The sequence below is a fragment of the Barbatula barbatula genome, assembly GCF_947034865.1.
Source record: "Barbatula barbatula genome assembly, chromosome: 7".
Classification (NCBI taxonomy): domain Eukaryota; kingdom Metazoa; phylum Chordata; class Actinopteri; order Cypriniformes; family Nemacheilidae; genus Barbatula; species Barbatula barbatula.
Window position 1 is genome coordinate 17,564,396 of NC_136770.1, and position 6,000 is coordinate 17,570,395.

A 6,000-nucleotide genomic window follows, 5' to 3' on the forward strand; every position below is an offset into this window, starting at 1 on the left:
CTTCACATAATCTGTTGGTGGTGATAGATGTTACACCTGACATCACATGTCGAAATATAAATTTTGGGTAGTGTGTCTATAACTCATATCCACCATCACCCCGCTCCGGCATCCCTGTTCCTCAACCGAGCCCTCCCTCAGGTAAAGCATTTCACTCACGTCTTTGGTGAACCGCAATTTCCCTCCGACGTGACAACACAGGGCGCCTGGAGTTAACATTTGGATAACAGATGTGTGTGCCTACTTTCATATGCTTTTAAGGTGACAGGACATCACAAGGTCTGTTTCTCGCATCTCTCGGGCGATACGGAACAAACACTTGTTTCCTCATTCCCCTCTCCTCTCAGGCATGGCCGACCCCCTGTCACGATTTACTAACCAAATCCATCCAGAGCTAGCGAGAGCAAAGGCTTGAAAGCAGGGGATATTGCCTGCTGTTGGGCCTGTCGAGTCAGCTATGTTTGTTCCACAGTTGAGGTGGAAGCTTCTGGGGGGGGGTAAAACCAATGCACACACAGACATTCATTCCAATGAGAAGAGACACTTTACAACACAGAGAGGCAGCACATCTATCTCGCAGACACACCTTTGTCATCCTGTGTTTCCTCATAGTTTTAAAAACATATCCAAGGGCTGGATTTTTGCACATTTTAGTCAAAAAAAGAATTGTTGCTGGAGGAACAGCCATCCGAAATTCAGATGCATGATGTTGCTTGTCTCATTATTTTATGGAAAAGTACATACTCTAAAAAGCAGGCCAAAAACAGTCATATATCGTTTTCGGATTATTATGTGTAAATAAAGACTATTCAGTTGTTTTAGTTTGATATTTGTCTAATAGTTGAAAATAAAAAGTTTTAATCCTTATATATTTGTGCTTTCTTAATTTTGACAGGTGTTCTAATAAATTTGTAAAGCATGGATATAGATTGTATATACAGATCTTATATTGAGGTATATATTGATAAGTTAATGTGCAGAGCTTTCATAGACAAAATATTGGTTTGCATATTAAAATGATGCTTGAATTAAAATGTGTTATTTCATTTCTTAAATAGGCGTATCAAGTAATAGAATACACTGTGTGTTGAGTCAAACCATAATTTAAAGTGATAGTTCACCCAAAAATAAAAATTCTGTCATCATTTACTCACCCTCTTGTCATTTCAAACCTATATGACTTTCTTCTTTCCGCAGAACGCAAAAGAAGATATTTTGAAGACTGGGTGTTAACTGGACCCCATTCATTTACTGTATCCATACAATAGAAGCGAATGGGGTCCAGTGCTGCTCGGCTACAAACTTTCTTCAAAATATCTCCTATTGTGTTCTGTGGAAGAAGAGGTTGAGAAAATTATGACAGAATTTTAATTTTTGGGTGAAATATGGCCCTGAGTAACCTATAGCTTCGTTTACATAACACAGTGTTTAACTAAAAACAAAAAAACATTTGAATGCTTTTAGCTGTTATTGTATATAGCAACAGTGTTTTGCAGGCATGAAAATGCAAACTATTATTGCCTCTATATCGCCATCTCTGTTTGAAATTTAAAATTGCAGGTTACTCTATGCACTTATGTATAAATGTATAAATTATAAGCTTAGAAGTTATTAAACACTTTTTATTTTTTAATTACCAAAAAACTTATGGATTGCAAATTTAAATAAAAAATGTATAACAACAAAGCAACATTCGTACTTCAAATCTTAAATGTAAATGCAGGACAGATATACTCAGTTAAATGCAAAAGACACATTACTTATTCACAAAGCGACTAAAATAGCATCCCACAACCAAAGAGAAAAGCCAAAAACATTTATCTATTAATGAGCCATTAGTCTATGCACTGCTGAAATATTGGCCTTCTCAACACATATACCTATATACTAAAAAAGGCCATTTAAAATGATTCAGTGGCCCTGTATGGGGGGCATTAATTTTCTGTACTAAAAATATATTTTTAAAGCAGCTCTCCGTCCCTACTTTTTCTCGTGTGCGATGTATAATGGATTTCCATCTAATCCATTATGGCTTTGGCGCCTTGTCCTCACCAAGGTTTTGTCTTTTTTAAATGAAGTTTTAATAAAGCACGACCGAGGGTGTCCAAGGTCAATTATAATCTGCCTTTCCCCAGGTACAGATACTTGTGCTTAGTTAAGCATAATATCTGTCAGTCATAGACCAGTAATCCATAATGTCTGTGGAGGCACGCGAAGGCTGAAGCGATCTAACAGAAATGTTTTTGTGTGTCAGTGTACTGTGCTAGTGGGTGTGTATTTCGTAGCAGTGAGTACTTTTCCCTTTGATTGGCACGTAAGGTCGACACTTCCTGTTAACAGGTGGACTGAGAGGCTCACTTCATTCCTATCATTTACAATGCATGTCAGTTTTGGGGACTATATCTCTATGCATCATGAACAGGTTGAGAGTCAAGAGAGAAAATGGGCAAGAGATATCCATTTGACACAGCGGGAGAGAGGGTGTGGAAGTATGTGATTTAGTGGCTTAAAAGTGTGCTCACTGCTCATTTATTTTTTGTTTAGGCTGTGCTGGCTGACAAGAGTCATTCTGAGCTTTACTGACACCTAGTGGCAAAAGCAAACTAGTTTTCATAATTTTCTAATGCAGAATAGAGTAGGCCATGATTAATTTATATATTTTATAAACAGAGGTGTCCGTAATTGGGGTCAAATAAAACTATAGTTTTTTTTCAGCCTGACATTTTATCTCAATATGGTGGCCATCCTGTAAAGTATAACAGTATTTTATTTTATTTTATTCAAGAGTAGACCATTTTATTAAGTAAACAGTTTATACAAAAATAAATATTTGTGTTTTTCATCAGTTCTAATTATAATCTTACAATATTTTGTACGTACTACTTATATCCCTTTACAATTTTACATACTAGCACTATACGTTTATGAACAGAACAGTTTGATTATAACATTTTAACTTACAAATTTACAGTGCAACATTTTGTTAATGTTACATCGCTTGAAATCAGTTTCTAATATCTATGTAAATTTGTTTTCATCAATGCAAAATTTTGAAAAGTGCAATAGAAATAAAATGGGATCAGTCTTTAAAAGATAACCTCTTAAGAACTGTATGACATATTGCTTAGTGCTCCCTGAAGTCTTTGTAAGTCGTTTAGGATAAAAGCGTCTGCTAAATGACTAAATGTAAAAAAAAGCAATGGCTCACAGAGAAGTTACTTTTAAATTGAAAGATACAAATTGCCATCTTGGAATTATAAGGTTCTCTCTGCATTCTGAGCAGTTTTGAGATATTGGGTTTTTGCATCCATTTGACTTTGTAGATTAAACCTATTGTTTTCGGTAAAAAGTCCCAAAATTACAACGTGAAGAAAACATGGAAAACATAAAAAAATACAAATAACGTTTTATGTATTATATATAAATATGAGAATAACTCAAATGTCAGATAGAACATCATAATTCCAAGGTGATGAAATATGTTAAATGAAAACACTTCCCTATTTCTATAGCTGAACAATATCTCAGCTGGAGTGTGTAAACAACAAAAGAGTTTGTAAATTAAAAAGAAAAACACACTTTTATTCAAATGTACTTAATGAATTAAATAAGGTTGGTGTTGTACCAATCTGTATTTGCACTGTGAGTTAGCTGAGTGAGTATATAAGCGTAGTGTTTAGGACCCCAAAAATCTCTCCACCTCTCTCTCTCTCTCTCTCCTCACTCCCATCTATGGACAGATGGGTCTTTGACAGGTCTGCAGCTGTTCCCCTAATTGTTCATTAAGTGTTCTATTGATTCCCTGATTCGCAGTACATGTGTGTTTCACACCGGCTCTGGTCTAAAGAGGCAGATCCGCACATCCAGCCCCCGAGATGACAAAACCGGCTCAAGCCGAAAATGCAAGCTGTCACTTTCAATCCAGCCTGTTCCCCTCTGAGGATGCGCTCAGGATTGCCTCTGATCACCTGCTAGTTTTTTATAAGCTAAACTTTTAGCATCAATCAATTAAAGCGGGGGCAGCAGCACCAAAAACATCTAATTCCTTATTAGGACGGCTCCCGCCTCTGCACCTGGGTGATGGGCGAAGGTTTCTGTGAGTGTTATCGTTGAGGAGAACCAGTATGCAGAGATTATAGAACGTGTCGTGTTCAGGGGAGGGTTAAGGCAAAATGGCGTACATATGGCTTCCCCGTGTATGAGTGAGGGCATGTAGGACACAGAAATATAGGGAGAGAGAGCTCTTGCTCATCCCTGCCGTCGACTCCAGGCATTTCTTAAAGAGATAAAATCATTTCCAATTGTGGATTGTGGCAGTCAAGCTGGTCTCTCCTCGGGCTGATCCAGATTTAATCTCCAAACAGGACAGATCAGAAACACGGACGCCCTCACAGGCTCACCATAAATCTCCTGCCTAACAAATAGACCCTGATAAAACTGTAAAAGTTATTTAAATTCTCCTAATGGACAGATTTATCCATCCTGGTGCTCTTGGCTAGCTGTGCTCAGTCAATGCTTGACACGGCTGCCTTTGACAAAGTCATCCTTACCTATTTCATCTCTGCAGATAAAAATGTAGAGCAGGTGAACAAGATTAAAAACAGACACAGTCTCTGGGGGGGAAAAGGAGATGTATTTCTCTTACACAAGGGAGACGAGAAAGCGGACACGTAAGACGAAACAGCACATCATTTTATCCCAATAAGAATGTAAGGAATAGCGATTAGAAATGTGGTCAAGATGACCCGGACAAACAGCAAGACAGCATTACATTTTTCAGCCAGGCTTTACGATTGGACGTATACTTCAGCAATTCACTCACTGTGTATCTGTATGTGTGGTGAAGACTCTTATGCCACAGAGGGACTGATAATCTTCTCTGTTAAACACAATCATTCACTCCCGCCTCTTCTTTGATAAGTCTCCAGGACCCCAATCAATATTACACAGCTTGGTGACTTATCATCTTGTAACGTTTTGTAATAATGGATTACCAGCGGGATGGTGGTAATCCAGTGGTTAGGCATGCTGGAATGATAATGCAGACCTGACACGATGAAGAGAAAAGCAACGTACAGATGCACTGAAATCACAATGTATGTGCCAACTTGATATTTTTAGCCTTTATAGAAATGCTAGGTTGTTTTCATGCCATGGTTTTGTAAAATATTGACAGAACCAACTATTCCGTTAAAAATAAACCTGTGCAGGGTTGTTTTATTGAACCAGTATTTTGACTTGAAACAACCCAGCATAGTTTAAGTTATAACCCAACAAATGGTGATGTGCAGGTTATTGCCTAGGAAAAAAACATCTTAAGCCTCTTAAGTTACTGGTCATTGCTAAATTTTAATTGAAGATACTTTTAACTAGAAATAACAGAAATAAATCATGGTGCACAGTGCTGACAAACTAAGGGCTATTGGTTTAAAAAAGAATGAGCCCTTGACGTTGTTTTGCTCCATTGCGTGAGCCTTTGACAGATATGTATGATGCTCGTATGATATGATATGATATACGTATCATATTGTATATCACACATATATATGTGATATACAATATGATACGTGGTATGGTATTATTTGATATGATGGGCATTGCGCTGTACGATATATGGTATATGATATTATATAGTATATGATATGATATACGATTGATATGATATCTGATGGTATTTTATATGGTATGATTTTCTACATTAAATGATACATAGTATGGTATGGTATGGTATGGTATAGTAAGCTATGATATATGATACATAGTATATGATATGTTGATACAATAAATTGTACGAAATGACATAAGATATGGAATATTGAATATTAATTGGGTATGGTAGAATATGACCTTCAACAAATTCATCACTTATAAATGCTTATGCCATAAATGACCGAAATCATGATATACCAGACGGTTGTTGCTTGGACCATAAATGGTGGGTCCACAATATTTCTTGAGATAAATCCAGTCATTATAAGTTTTCCTCATGTGCTTTCTCTT